Genomic DNA, 16,222 nt, shown 5'->3' with positions numbered 1-16,222 from the left:
TCGTTTCCTTGGGAATCGTGCCTTGGCTGAGGTCCTAATTCTCTTTGCTTGTTCTTTCTTCGCTTCTTCTGCCATTCCTGGAGGATTCTCACGGATTTCGAATGTATCGGTGTATACCAATATTCAATAGGCTCTCGGTTTCAAACAACTTTATTCCATATGGTAGCAGAAGCGTAGCGTATAATTGAAACAATGATCAGTCAATATAATATGTAGTATGTAGTTCGAAATCTACAAAGTAATACAAAATTGTCTATTTATGATCTTCAGATAACAGAAAGAAATACGAAAGAATATTTACCCGATGGCCTTCAGATAATGTCTTATCACAGTTGTTTCTGTGTCAATTGGTCAGTGATACTGTAATTGGGCAATTATCGTTTGTCGCGTAATGCGCGCGAAATTATGTGAAATTATAATCAATGACGATACGACAATGTCTGAGAAATCATTAATTACAAAATGATATTCAAGAAATATCTTACCTGGTAATTCCAACTTTCAGAAAATTTTATAATCTAGACTGTCTGGTCAGTTCATATATTTGACAAGTTGACACTGGGCATGTTTGTAAATGTTTGCGTTTCAACATCACATTACTATGTAGTAACATTGGTCAACTAAAAACAGCATAATTTGGTTAATTAATATACACCGTACATTAGTAGGATGAAATATTGGTGTAGATCGTTGCACACCAACAGATTACAGAAACTATTGGCAGCTGAATCATAACAAGTGAAAAACCGTGCATAAGACATTTACTTGTACATGTAACAGCCCTCCACCTCAGAACCATCAAAGATATGATATGATATTTTTAAACTCTCTGAAATTTCAGATTATTCAAGATTAACATGCACGTACATCAATAAGGGCAACCCTAAAACACTGAAACTGGAAACCGTAATCCGGAACCCGAAATCAGAATCCGGAATCCAGATATTATGAATGATGATAGAAATAATTCACTTCAGCAATGTCTCATAAATAAATATGGGAAAAAATTATTTTGCTGTTATTTATTTTCTTGGCTTTACTTCAGCCACAAGCTGTAACTGCTAAAAAATTATTGACTAGTTCTGAACAACCCTTAGCTATACATCTGGCCAGATTGTTCAAAAGCTGGATAAAGCTATTCATTGGATAAATCACTATCCAGTCAGTATTGGTGATTTTTCGGGTGGATAGAGTTACTCATAGTCTGCGAGCAGGCTCTGATATCTGTCTCTAGTGTCTGAGCAGGCTAAATAGGTGTCTAGTGTTTTTCTGCATTGGCATGTGAGCGAGTGCCTTCATGCGGCTTTGCCGCTTATGCCCCTGGCCCAAACACGAGAGCCTGCTCATAGGCTAAGTTAGTCATCTTTTGTTCAACCTGGCCCTGGTGAGAGCACGGTTCTTGTCTAGATCAAATTGTTCTGAGAAGACTGGTGAGTAGTACAATAACAACAAGCTATTGCGGTGAGTTTCTGGCAGTCTTTTAGCATTTTTTTAACAACATGTGGTCCAATGTGTTAGCAAGCAAGAAGCAGACGGAAGTAAGCGTGCAATATTTCTATAAATTGTTTTAATATGATGGCCGCCAAGAATATCAAATGCTGACTTGTCCCAGTATCAGTGTGGAAATAGTGTTGATCTGGAATTAGTCTCGTATCTGTTGGAAAAATCAAATTTTATATTTAGATGAGCTAGGTTAGCCTTTGGACCTCGAAAGTGGGGGCGTGACCGTCAATGTACAGGGGGCTGCCACTGACGGACATCCTGTTCTCTATGACATTTTCTATCTTGTTCAGTATCTACTAGACATAAAGGGTAAATTTATACCTCCAGTAAATTGCAGATTATTAAACAAAATGGTAACAAGATCTTTTAGATCTTATAACCGTGTTTTTAAAATTTAACTGTTTTGTTAATACTACAGCCACAACGCAGTGCACATTCCAAAGCAGTCCTTGATGATTCATTGATTACTGTAAACACATCACTTGATCAACACAAACCGTGTTATAACTTATTGCACCATCACTCTTAGCCTTTGTGAAATTTATGATGACGCAATGGTCTTAATCTGGAAGTTCGCTCGGGATATGCCTATGAATGATACAAAAGGAAACGAGTGTCACGCTATTAATAAACAGCTTTCTTCCTGAAAAGTCAAAATTTAATTTGTTTGTGCTTTAAAGTAGTCACGCAGGTCACACAATCAGAGGGTTTACGCTATCCACGGCTAATTTCAGAACAGTTGTGTTTTTTTCTCCTAGCACTAACTTATACGTTGCAAGTTCTGGCAAGCCCTTGTTTACCTCGACAAATAATTAATTTTTCTTCAAATCTCTTAACCCGCTGCGACGAAACAGCCAAAGAATTCGCTTCATTTGCCGAAACCGACAAGAATACTCGCAAAATTGCAAATAAATTAATGACCATCGCTTCTGGCGAAATAAACTTGGAAAGTGAACACGATCTTATTTGTCACGTAGCGAAAATGAAAGCTGCAATGTCAGCGCATTCCATGGCTAACGTAGTACCCTCTTTTAGTGTTTTTAGCGTATTTATTATTTCCCTTGGAATTCAACGCTTCGATAAAAGCAAAAGCCAATATATTTTACACACAAATAAAGAAAACAGTATCCGTAACTGGCCTTGTATTAACGTTTCAACAGCTTTTGGCGAATAAACATCACAGGTTGCGTCATTCAAAATTTGGCCAAGAGGAAGTTTGGGTCTGGTCACCGAGAAAAAAAAAAAAAACATAGGCACGCAAGGTGTGCAAGAGTTATTTTTTTGTGAACTAAAAGTCTCGGAGATAGGAGTATTCATAGAACTGTTTACAGTAACGATTTGGTTCATTTGACAAGTTTTTTTGGTTGCGATGTACAGCAAGAAAGAAACTGGGAATTTATGATGTACATACGATGTTACATCGGTAATGATGAGATAACTAAATAGTAAGCCATAAAATGTTTGACTGAGCAAACTACAGTAATCTGACACGTCTCCAGATTAATGTAGATACCATCTTATTTTCTAATAGGCAATTTGATTCGCTCTATGATACAACCCACACTGTGATTGGTGTGGCACGCGCACATGCATAACACCCTCACTCACCGATCACATAGCCCTTCCAACCCCTAAGAGGAATTTTTGCTCAAAAATACTCAAGTTAAGGACGTTCGCGCCCAAAATGTTCCCACATACTGTTTTTTTTTACACTTGCCACGCAGAAAGGTAATGATCTACTTTTGCCAAAAAGGCAAAAAAATGGGGGGTCACCGACTTCGTTTTGGAGAGAACATGCCCGGAAGAACATCCTAAATGTGAAAAAAATCGGGCTTAGTTAGCGAATAAGGCCACAGTGTCTGTAAGCCCCAAAATACTGCAATTAGATCTTTTAAGTGAAGTGTTCTCTGCCAAATATTGTTTAAGTGGACCTACTAAGAGTCCCTGTCCATAAAAATGGAAAATAACTCGGCAAGGGTCGAAAATTCGATTTCGCTCATATTTTCATGGCAGATAGGCTGGGGCATTACAAAAACTACTGGATAGTTTTTTTTGGCAAAACATCCTTTTATTTCAAAGAAATATGCAAATTACCAAATTCCGTTAAAATCGTCATTTGACGTACCATTTTATTAAGCAAGTTTGAGAGCCTCGCATGCAAAACCACATCATTCTTCCCTCTTTAAAACACTCAAATATTTTTGTGCAATGTTTAAATGTGTACTGGGTTGATTTTAGGGAATGTTGCGTTGTCTCTTTGGGTGCAAAATAATTAAATTTCGAAGACATGTATTTTATTCACGTAAAAGTACTTCGTGAATATAATTAATTTTCACCATGTGCGAAACCTTCAAATGGATTAAGCTTCTGGTGGTTGGATCGCAGAAGGATGGTCTACAGATTCCTGTAAAAACTTCTTTGGGCAAATGATTGTGAGCGACGCGAGAGCTTTTCAAAGTATGTTAAAAATGCAAATATTTGACCATCCGTCGTCAAATTTCAATTTACGGGTTGGACGTACATTTTAGCATGCGCCACATGACTTGACCTATGTTAAGTTCAAATAGACACAAAGCTGATAATTTCGAAATGTTCTAACCTCATTTGCTGTAAAAGGCAGGTCCAAAGCCGATTTGACGTGTTTCCCTCACCATTTGTCGCACATAAAGCAGAAGTTTGCTTTTGTTTACATAACGTCCGATGTACATCGCCAACTGTCAACTTATTTAATGGTCGAATACCATGAATCTGTGACCCTCTTTCGACACATATGATCACCACTGCATCTAAGTCAAAAACGGCTAGGTCATTTGTAGATAGTTGCTTGCTTTGCACTACACCAAAATATTACGTTTGATCATCATGGTTTGATGGCTTGAATCCTTGCTTGCAGCGGTTCCTTGTTCGTCACGCAATGCTGTCATCCCATTTTAGGGGGTAGGGGTAGGACAACTTCTATCCTAATACGTAAGGCTCCGTAAGGCTTGGAACCACTAGGAGCACACAATCGCGTTGAGTAGGAAGAGATTAAATTAAGAAATGAAAAGAATGAATAACCATTACCCCTGTTGTTATCTTTTACTCGACCACCGCTACCTGCATGCCCTGCGTAATACTGTAACGCTAAACTCATACCTAGGTCTTTTCGCGCTGTGCAATTATTTTTGGTTTACATGCAATACAGTGGGCTACCCACGGTGAAATGGGTGGTGACCGCTTAATGGGGCTAGCCGCTTAAATAGAGGTTGGTGTACCTTGAATATTTAATTTTTCACTATCGGGTTGTGAATTTCTTGGTGAACATGGAGTCAATTCAAGACAATCATGATAGGTGTGTGTTTGAATTATAACTCGTCATGCACCTTCAATTTCAGACTCTTTTCTGCCATCGCCCTTTCCAAAACAAAGTTTTTAAATTTTGGGTGGCCGCTTAATAGGGGTAAAGACAATAATGAAACCCTTATCGGAACGACCGAATGGTGGCCACGGAGATAACCGGTCAATAGGTGTTTTATTTACAATATTTTACTCACAATAATTTTGGACTGTACTGACAACAGTCCTCTATTTTCTGCCACAAATACACCAATGCCTCGCCACTAAGCAAACAAAATACGTCAAAATGGCATGGCCAGGGCTATTTACTCACGTAATTACTGATTAAATTTAGTCCGTTTTTCTCACGAATTAGACACGTTGTGATTTCCTATTTTTATTTCAGCTAGTTCTTGCTTCATTGATCTATAATTTGTTTATGGTGATTTTTTTTTTTAATTCTAGTGAGTACAGGCACTAGTTTTATCAGCTGTTGTCTGAAACAAACGTGATTTGGACCGAGGTCACGTACACTATAGAATACGATTATATAAATATACACATATTATTATATATATGAACAAACAGATGAACTATGATTAAATTGTTTCACTTACCCTGAAAGTGCTCTATACAAAATAGATTCAAATGTGCAGCATATGCCGTGACAGCATTGCGTGACGAACAAATAACGGCTGTAAGATTGTGCTGCGCCGACACGCTTATCAGCAATGGTCAGCAATCGATCAAACGTAATATTTTGGCGCACTGCAAAGCAAGCAACTATCTACAAATGACTCAGCCGTTTTTGACTTAGATGCAGTGATGTTCATATGCGCAGAAAGATGGTCACCGATTCATGGTATTCGACCATTAAATAAGTTGACAGTTGGCGATGTACATCGGACGTTATGTAAACAAAAGCAAACTTCTGCTTTATGTGCGACAGATCGTGAGAGAAACACGTCAAATCGGCTTTGGACCTGCCTTTTACAGCAAATGAGGTTAGAACATTTCGAAATTATCAGCTTTGTGTCTATTTGAACTTAACATAGGTCAAGTCATGTGGCGCATGCTAAAATGTACGTCCAACCCGTAAATTGAAATTTGACGACGGATGGTCAAATATTTGCATTTTTAACATACTTTGAAAAGCTCTCGCGTCGCTCACAATCATTTGCCCAAAGAAGTTTTTACAGGAATCTGTAGACCATCCTTCTGCGATCCAACCACCAGAAGCTTAATCCATTTGAAGGTTTCGCACATGGTGAAAATTAATTATATTCACGAAGTACTTTTACGTGAATAAAATACATGTCTTCGAAATTTAATTATTTTGCACCCAAAGAGACAACGCAACATTCCCTAAAATCAACCCAGTACACATTTAAACATTGCACAAAAATATTTGAGTGTTTTAAAGAGGGAAGAATGATGTGGTTTTGCATGCGAGGCTCTCAAACTTGCTTAATAAAATGGTACGTCAAATGACGATTTTAACGGAATTTGGTAATTTGCATATTTCTTTGAAATAAAAGGATGTTTTGCCAAAAAAAACTATCCAGTAGTTTTTGTCATGCCCTAGCCTATCTGCCATAAGAATATGAGCGAAATCGAATTTTCGACCCTTGCCGCGAAATTAAGAATTTGTCTGATTTTTACAGGCAGGCACTCTTAAGTGAATTTAGTCAACTGACGAGGTTTCTTAAAGAACAAGTTCGCATTTAGCGACCATAGTTTCACGCGCCTTGCAGCCGCAAGATGATAGGATTTGATGCCCCGTGGACAGAATCTTGAATTTTTTTTAACTTCCCACATTGATTTTTTGTCCATTTTGGACAATGTGGCGATAATTGTAAATAAAATCTGTTTCTGGTAAGAAAAGTGGGAGTCACCGAACGTCCAAGATCATTAAATCCACGCAAAGCTATAGCAATGGCCATCTGTCCTATCATTGTTCATTTTAGTATTTAGCGCGCGCGCTCGATGCATGACGTGGGGTGTGAATTTGCGTGCGCAGTAAGGATGCGCAGAAACAATTAGCACGAACGTCCTTGAGAGAACTTTTCGCATTTCATGCCAGTCGTAAGTTTACCCTTTTCACACAACACAACGCAACAACACTACCTCACCCAAAATAGAAAGAATGAGAAAGAAACCTCTCTGACACGTTGAAAGTCTGATTTAATTAAATAGCACTTTAACTTGGTGCCACGCAGTCTTCAAAGAACATTTTATCAGTTTTCATACTTTTTACCTTTAAAAAATATCGGACTGAGATGAATGTCATAAAATGCCCATCAATTAAAAATATTAAACTGCCACTGCAGAGAGGTAAAAACCGTCCAGAAATGAAAGCTTCTTTTTTCTTCAATATCCTGGGAACAATAGCCGATAACTTGTCAGCTCTAATTGAATTTACTCCGATATAAAAAACAAAAGTGTTAAGTTACCAATTGTAACTAAAGATAGCAAACATCTCGTGGGAACAAGTGGTGACGATTCGTCAGCTCTAATTGAATTTACTCCCTTGTGAAAAACAAAAAATATATATCTGACTCGTTATATTTGCATGCAACAAGAACAAAACAATCGTTACCTGCACTTCATTGTAAACGTTAGAACTGTTTCAAATTTAAATAGTCTCGTCTCCTCTAAAACATGCCCTAAGAACTAGAAGCGACGATTCGTGACCTCTAATTGAGTTTACTGCTTGTGAAAAACAAAAGTATCAAGTTACCTTTGTGGCTAAAAATAAAAATATCTCGTTTCATTTGCATACTACTAACTCAAAAACTGTTTCAAAACTCAAGGCTCATCTCGTTCATAACTAGCTACCATTACACTTAACATCATGCACACTAAAACAACCCCGGCCGATGTATGTATGTAACTGTCACACTCCGCTCCAAACCCGGACTAAAAATCCCAAACTGGCAACATACTCGTCAGTCTTTATTTTTCAATTACCAAAGTCCTTGTGTTTAATACAATAAAACGCTCAAGACTTCATATACCTGTTATCTTGAACAAAAATAATTTCCTTTTTCTTCAACTACAATTCGTGTTAGTTGGTAATATGAATAAGCGAAAACCCTGACAACATTGAAGAGAAAAGATTTAGTTTCATTAAAACGTATCTTCTCATTCCAGACGTAAGCAAGAACCATTATTATTGTAAAATCGTCACGGGATAATATCTTTTTGTTCTGTTGATCAAATTAATCGTAGTCTCCGCCCCTCTAAAATACAATTGATCCTATCATAGAAACCACATCAACTTGTTTTTCATTCACCTAGTGGTAAAGCGGCTAAGACTCAATTCAGAAACTTATCTAATGGGAAAAGCTCACCCTTCATCGCATGCTTGTAGTTATATGCCGAACACTATGTTTCTTTGATTGATTATCCAGTTGCAAATGATTATCAAACCCGCCCACAAAATCCTCAGCCTAACCCACAGAAAATGTCGAAGTAGGCCCAATACAAGAATACTTCCTCCTCTTTTATAGAAGAACTAGACGCTTGCTGCGTGTACCCAGGCAGTCGTTATACTGAGAAGCATTAGCTATATTGCAATTGAGCTAAATGTTCTGCATTTGAAGTCGTACGAAATTCAATCGATGTGCTGAAACTATTCTGCTTTTGATTGCATTTCTTGGAATCAATTAATAGCTTATTACTAGTTTGCAGGTCTTTAGGGAGTGAAATGAGTCAAGGTCTTTATATCAGCCTATGAACGTTTCAGTCTATTTTCCTTAGCCTTTGTCGTTGTTGCTGTTGTTGTTGTTGTTTTTTGCGTTTCCCTAGCAAGCGAGACATTTTGAATTTCATAGTTATGGCGGTGCGTGACATTGAGCTACGAACGCGTTTGTCGAAAAACATATACTTATCTCGTGATTTTCAGCCCATTCAGAAGTTAAAGTATTAGGAAAAGTGCTAATGTAAATGCTTGTTTGCTCAATACAGATAATCAGTCGCCTAGATAGCCAAAGTAAGTTCCAGATGTTTACACTATTTTCCGGCCGCAGTGTTGGTTTACCGCGGAGGTACACCAACATGGCGGCTCCATACTGGGCTCTGTAAATTTGTGCAAAATATTTCGACGAATATCTGAGGCTAGGGAAAACGCACAGACTTAAAAATTACATAAGTGTTATCTTTATTAATCTCCTATAACATCACAATTTCTTGACTTTATCCATTAAATGGGTTTCGAATAATTTTTTTATTGCATCAGGGTTGCGTGACAGTGCAAGCCGAGAATTGTTTTGCTGGGGTCAACAACATTAGTTTCTTTCAGCTTAAATGTACACTAATTCGTTACATGGGTTTCATTCTTCATTCTTTTTCGAAAATGGGAGTTTGTTTTTCGAAAATGCGAGTTTGTTTTACGAAAATGCGAGTTTGTTCTACGAAAATGGGAGTTTGTTTTTTCGAAAATGGGAGTTTGTTTTTTCGAAAATGGGAGTTTGTTTTTTTAAAAATGGGAGTTTGTTTTTCGGAAATGAGAGTTTGTTTTACAAAAATGGGGGTTAGTTTTTTTTAAAAATGGGAGTTTGTTCTACGAAAATGGGAGTTTGTTTTGTGAAAATGGGAGTTTGTTTTGCGAAAATGGGAGTTTGTTTTGCGAAAATGGGAGTTTGTTTTTCGAAAATGGGAGTTTGTTTTCTCGAAAATGGGAGGGTTTTTTTGATGATGAAAATGATTGACAGGCCAAACACGACTCCTATTGGTCAAGATAGAGCTAGCCAATGGCGTAATGTAACGTTTTCAATTCTCGACCTCGTTGTTTTGTTTGTCTTTGACGACATTTCAGTGTAAAATAGGGTTGACTAGCCTTCACGACTTCTACGGTTCGTGATACTTGTACATTTGCCGTTCTCTGTTCGGTCACTCGACCCGGCTTTGTTTTGGTCGCTTCCCTCGTGTTTATGAAGGTCACTTCATGCTGTGTTATAAGGAGTAATTCTTATTTATGTCATTTTTAGGTGATTTTTATTTAGGAGGGCTCCACTGAAAACCGCCTTTGGCGAGTTGGATTCCCTCACTAAATATTATTATTATTATTATTATTATTATTATTATTTTTATTATTATTATTATTATTATTATTATTTAAGTAGAGTTGAGCCGTTAGATCGTGCTATGGCAAATTTTTATAGGTCATAGGTCTGCATGATTTCCGCTGTTATCTGCATGTCACTTCGTCGAGTTTGACACCTCTGTAATTTGCCATGTGTTTATACATTGTTTGACTCATTTCTATTGCAAGCTATGTTTTTTAAATCTCCAAGTATTTGCTTTTAAGGACCAAAATACGAAATTTACCGTGAACATGTTGCTTACTTGCATTCTATATTGTGACGCCTGGCCCGGCTGTGATTAAAACTGTTTGCAAGTACAATAGTCAGTAGAGATTGTTGTCACGGATATCATATTTGCCCTCGTACGTTTTTCTTCGGAGACGCCGTAGCTTTACTTCAAGAAAGCTATACGTTTATCTTGAGACATTTTAATGTTTTTTTGCAGCTATCTGATCGAGCTTATGTTTCTCAAGCTCGATGTATATGTCTAATCCTCCTTTGGTCGTTCTGCCACCACATGATTCAAATGTAGCTGTTCACGCGCAAACAAATCAGGATCGAAAAGTACATTACGCCATTGGCTAGCTCTATCTTGACCAATACGAGTCGTGTTTGGCCTGTCAATCATTTTTATCATCACTCTCATTTTCGTAAAACAAACTCCTATTTTCGAAAAAACAAACTCACATTTTCGTAAACCAAACTCCCATTTTCGTAAAACAAACTCCCATTTTCGAAAAACGAAATCCCATTTTCGTAAAACAAGGCTCCCATTTTCGAAATACAAACTCCCGTTTTCGAAAAACAAACTCCCATTTTCGAAATACAAACTCCCGTTTTCGAAAAGCAAACTCCCGTTTTCGTAAAACAAACTCCCATTTTCGAAAAGCAAACTCCCATTTTCGAAAAACAAACTCCCATTTTCGTAAAGCAAACTCCCATTTTCGAAAAAACGAACTCCCATTTTCGAAAAACAACTTCCATTTTCGTAAAACAAACTCCCATTTTCGAAAAACAAACTCCCATTTTCGAAAACCAAACTCCCATTTTCGTAAAACTAACTCCCATTCTCGAAAAACAAACTCCCATTTTCGAAAAGCAAACTCCCATTTACAAAAAAAAAATACCATTTTTAAGAAGTGGATGTCCCTTTGGGGCTTCCGTAATTAACTCTGTTACAAGAAAATAACGAGAGAATATCGTTTAGTTCGAGATTTTAACTTTATTATACTTTACGAAGTTTCTTAGAACGTATTATCCAGGTGTAATCGAACAGATACACTCGTAAACAAATTCTCGAACCTTTCTGCTCTTGTTGCTCAGACGTTCTTGAGTCCGTGCTGGGATTCTACTTGGCTCATGACCACGTCTAAAAATAAGACGACGCTTCTAAGATGCTTTTTATCAAGTTGAAGAGTTGATAGCCCCGGTTGATAGCTCCATGATTCTTGATAAATTCACGCAAAATGTTCGCTCGTAAATTGATCTCTCATAAGGCTTCCAGGCCGACCCGTTCCGAAAACGCTTAACGTCCTTTAGGGTTGGTCTACCTCGAACGGTATGTTCGTTTCTATGTGATTTCATCGCCCTAGAAATCATGGAATCCGTGCTAACTTTTCACGTCGACAACTTCTGTAAATTCCATATGCTGTACGCATGCACAGGTGATGCATGCACCTTAGAGACCAGACAGCGATTTGTGACTGAACGTGGAAAAGAAAAAAAAAAAAAAAACGGAGCCGAAATTTAAACCCAGTCCTCACTGCCTGGGTAATAAATATGGCCGTTCTGAGCTGTATCGGGATCAAATCTTCTCACATACCATTTCCTTTTACAACATGAAATTTGATTGGTTGTTTATAGTAGATCCAATCTGATTGGTGTGACATACATACATCTCTCACTCACTCATCCATTGACCTGTTCATAACATACCCGAAGCGCCGACTAAGAGGTATTTTTTTTACAAAAAAATAACTCAGTAAACCACGGGTAGAACATGAACCGCGTTCGGCCTATGGCCGCGCGGTTAATTACCAGCAAGCTTATTTTAGACGCTCTCAGGTTGCTTGGAATAAAATTACGATGCACTTTACTAAGATTCTCATAATTATAATAGCCCTCACTAGAAATAACGGTTGCACGAAGTTCAACAGATGGGGAATTTTTGTTTCAAAAAAGGTTAAGTTTGAGGTCCTTTTTACTTGGCCGCTTATTTTTTACAGGCAAAAACCTAAGCAAAACAATTTTCGAGTATTTGAAGAACTTGTTTTCTTTGATTTGCGGATTCCGGTTTCCGGTTTCTGGATTCCGGATTCCGGTTTCTGCGTTTTAGGGTTGCCCCATCTTTAACAGTGTGTTTGCTTTACATTCAGTTTACACATGGCTGTTATCCAGCATGGGCAGCTGAGACTTATACGTTTGCCTTCAAAAATAAATTGCAACAACTGTTGCATCTTTCCTTACCTATTCTTGTGATGAAATGACACAAAATCCAAGTACAAGAAGTCAAAAGCATAAAACAAACTTACCCGGTAATGCTTACAGTTCCTCTTACTGTCTGCATATGCCGTCCATAAACTGGTACTGCCTGGACAATGTACTCATCATTTTCTGATCACACTTTTTAAAACGTCACTGTTATATCATTTGTCCTGAAAAAGCAATACATGAAATGTTATGCCTTTGGCAAACACAAAATACCTTTACACGATGTACAATGTACACCATATCAACATTTACGATTCTTTTTACTTTCATTATAACTTTTTTGTGTCATTTCCCTCACTTGCAGACAGGACTTCCACATTAGGTGGTAATTTTCCTCTGGAATCTCTATGAATTCAGAGGGAGTGATAACAATTAAATCGTGACTAGTTTTAGCAAAGGAGGCGTTCAAATGTCAGATTTTAATGTTAAGTTTATAACTTAACATTACTCTTCATATATATATAACCTCTCAATTATTGCACCTGTAGACAGAAGGTGTGCTGGGGGAAGACCTGTTCTAAACTTTCTGAACTTTCCCCCTTACCTGTAATAGGATGACTATTATGAACTACGATTTGCAACCAACATCAGGTTATGTATACACATGTATATTTGTTGTCTTCTGTAATCATAAAAAAATAAAATATAAAACCCTCCATAAAGTTCATACTCAATAACACTGCTACATGTAGCGCTGTTACTGGAAATTGAAACTGTCGAAACAACTCTGTCAAAATTACCTCTAGCAGTTAAGGCAGGATAACAGAATATACACTTAGTACACAGCAAAGGCCAGAGATACACACATGTTGGTTATTAGTTAGGATTTGGTGAGCTTCTGTGCTAGGTATGTTGGAAAATAATGGACTATCAAAAATGAAGGTTCCTGAGACATTTTGACAGCGCTGAGAGGAATGAATATATAAATTTACAAAAGAAGGAGAAGTTCTTGCCCTGTCCAGTTCTCTGTCATAAAAATATCATTTACATAGTTACATTTATTATATATGGTTTGTGTTTAAAGCAGTTATAATGCACACTCTGATTGGCTAATTCTAGTGTATTATTTACATTTACATGGTATACGTCAGTAAAATCATAAAACATCACGTGCGACTAAAATAAAAAAATAAAAATAAATGCCCAATTCATAATAATCTAAAAGTACTTAACACTAAAATGGATCTAATTCTTTACTTGAAAATTATTCTCCCGTAATGCCCATGGACCAATTACGGGCATGCTAAAAGGTCCTAACACAAAGTAAAAGTAAATTAAGAAAACTATTGCTTTTTTCCTGAAAACTGTAGCGACTGAAAACAATGATTGGACACTCTGAGAGTGCATTCTATCACCCTGACGAGATAAAATTTAAGGAGAATAGAGAATTCACAAAGTTATATCACAAACGAATTGGTACCGGACAGGACAAAGGAAACAGCCAGGAAGAAACTGAAGCTTTGTGCGACTCGACGAGCAAAAAAGCATGCATGTACAACAAAGAAAACAGTCAGTGACATTCGGTTAATCAGTTAATTAATAAAAAAATTAGTGTGAAGAAGAGAGCAGAGAGAGAGAGAGAGAGAGAGAGAGAGAGAGAGAGAGAGAGAGAGTGGAGAGAGGAGAGCGCTCTCAACAACTAAATTGTGTATATATGTATGTAAAAGTTATTTTTATTACCGAGAAATGGTCAGGGCAAGAACCTGTACGCCCTAATTTTTTTTTAAGTATGTAAATGTCGTTTACACTGTTCAATTTACCGAGTAAAGCTCTTCGCATTTTTTTTTTTTTTTTTTTTTTTTGGTGTTGTTGTTGTTTTTTTGTTTATTTTTTTGTCTCATTAGTACTATCTCACTTTTGAGGAACATTTTCATATTAAGTGTAAATACTGCATTGGGGAATAACCTCTCATTAAGAAAATAGGGCCCAGGTACCCCCAACCAAAAGCAGTGGCACTAATAAAATGAAATAGCACATCAAAATCAAAGTAGAGTCTTATTTGCAGACAGGATTTACATGCATAATCGTCTACTCGACATTTGGACTATATAAGCATTTCACCAAACCGAACTAATTGGACAGACAACAAAATAAAACTCTACATTATAAACACAATATGCATATCACTACATCTGAGTATCAACAGCAAATCCCTTCTCAAGGAAAGGTGACCGAATAAAAGAAAGGATAAAGAAAATTCGTTTAAGCTTGAAGTGTTAAAGTTTAATAATATTCAGGCTTAAATTTGAAGATTACAGTGTGTATTTTTGCCGACGGCTTAAATTAGCTTTGCAGTCATTTTATCGGCGGTAGCTTTACCAGTCTTCAACCAAATTAACCTGGGAATTCACCCAAGCATTTCGCCAAACCAAATAAATTGAACTGACAAACGAGGAAATCTCCATACTTTGTAATCACAATATGCAAATATTCAGATAGGAACGTCAAAAGTAAATTTAGCAAATCCTGTTCGCTTCGGCTTAAAATGGTTTACCTTCCTTGGTTTTCAACAACAGAGGAAGAGATTTTAGTCTTCTAAGAAGCGGCTGTGCCAACTAACAAAGAGAAAACTTCAAAACTCGCCCGGCCGTGTTTACAAATACGGTTTTAGTTAAGTTTATTTTTAGACGTGAGGTTATAAGCTTAATTTAAGTTGACGACGAAAATCGACAGAAAACTTAATTTGTTTACAACTTACAACAGCCTCCACAAAGCCACTCACGTATTATTGTTTAGAGGTGAGCGAAATTAAAACGATGTAATTTATAAAATGTCTCACAGCATGGCTTCAAATAAGGAAGACTTTAAAAAGGATTCCAATTGAAAATAAGCTTATATCACCGTGGCAACTTGTTAATTTTCATAGCAAACGCCACAAAAAAGTCACTTACCACAAGTTGGCAATTCAGTTCGGTCAGTGTAAATCTTCCTGGCAGGTAGAAACGTGCAGCAAAAGTTGTGAAGACTGAACTGAACTAATCTTTTCGATAGATCAACAAATCAACCACTTTTTTCCGCTGTGTTTACCGTTTTGAAATTTCTCTTAACACTCAGGCACGTTTGATTTCTCTTGTTCATCACCTGACCATATCATGTGACTTTTCTTGCACCGCTGCACAGCATCCCCGAAATACCGGCGGTTTAGACTGTCTGCGACGCAGGCTACACAGCATCACGTCGCGCGAATTTAAAACATGCTTGGAAAGTTCTGCAGTCTTTAGGGTCAATTTGTCGGGTACTTTCGCCTCCTTTCTACAGCCTTCGTTAGCTTTCGTTCACGGCATTGTTTGGTATTATTACACTTCCTTTCTCTAGCCCTTGACTCGCTCATTGTTCAGTACTGTTTCGCCTCCTTCCCCAGCGCTGGCCCGCTCTCTTTCGCGATCTTCTTCGCTACTTCTTTGCCTGTTAATTCTTGCTTTCTGTTTTTTTGCTTCAGTGCAACCCTATCTTAAAAACATTAGATCAACCTCCGCTATCGTTTGTCGACAAAACAAATAGAAATGAGTTTTCTTTTCTTCAAAAATGGCATTCTTCCGCTACAAACCGAGGGTGCATGTCTATCTCAACCTAATATATAGATTTAGGCCAGCCTAAAAGCGTAGCTCCTAGGCCGGGTTGTTAAGGGCCAAACTAAGTTAGCCCCGGAAAAGGTAGGATTTTGATTTGAGTTTTGTAACTTTGCGTTGAGGTTTTCTGTGTATTGTTTGGCCTTCTGTTCAGTTTGAGTTTTAATAATCACTATATACACCAAACAAAGCAGCAAAAAACATTTGTATAGAAGAAGTTATAATTCGGTTAACTTTTAATCCTGGGTTAGCGTTAAC

General features: G+C 37.4%; 2 protein-coding genes across 2 annotated transcripts in view; one reads left to right on the top strand and one right to left on the bottom strand.

Annotated features, from left to right (window-relative positions):
- LOC145484618 (uncharacterized) overlaps nt 1-16,222 on the top strand; it is a 407,604-nt gene that overhangs the window by 34,532 nt on the left and 356,850 nt on the right. The gene's annotated exons all lie outside the window — the stretch shown is intronic.
- The window catches only part of LOC145484659 (uncharacterized), a 107,731-nt gene that overhangs the window by 72,596 nt on the left and 18,913 nt on the right, over nt 1-16,222 (bottom strand). The window lies entirely within an intron of this gene.

The sequence above is a fragment of the Orbicella franksi genome, chromosome 4, assembly GCF_964199315.1.
Source record: "Orbicella franksi chromosome 4, jaOrbFran1.1, whole genome shotgun sequence".
Classification (NCBI taxonomy): domain Eukaryota; kingdom Metazoa; phylum Cnidaria; class Anthozoa; order Scleractinia; family Merulinidae; genus Orbicella; species Orbicella franksi.
The sequence above is the reverse complement of the archived record's forward strand: the minus strand, read 5'-3'. Positions and strand labels throughout refer to the sequence as shown.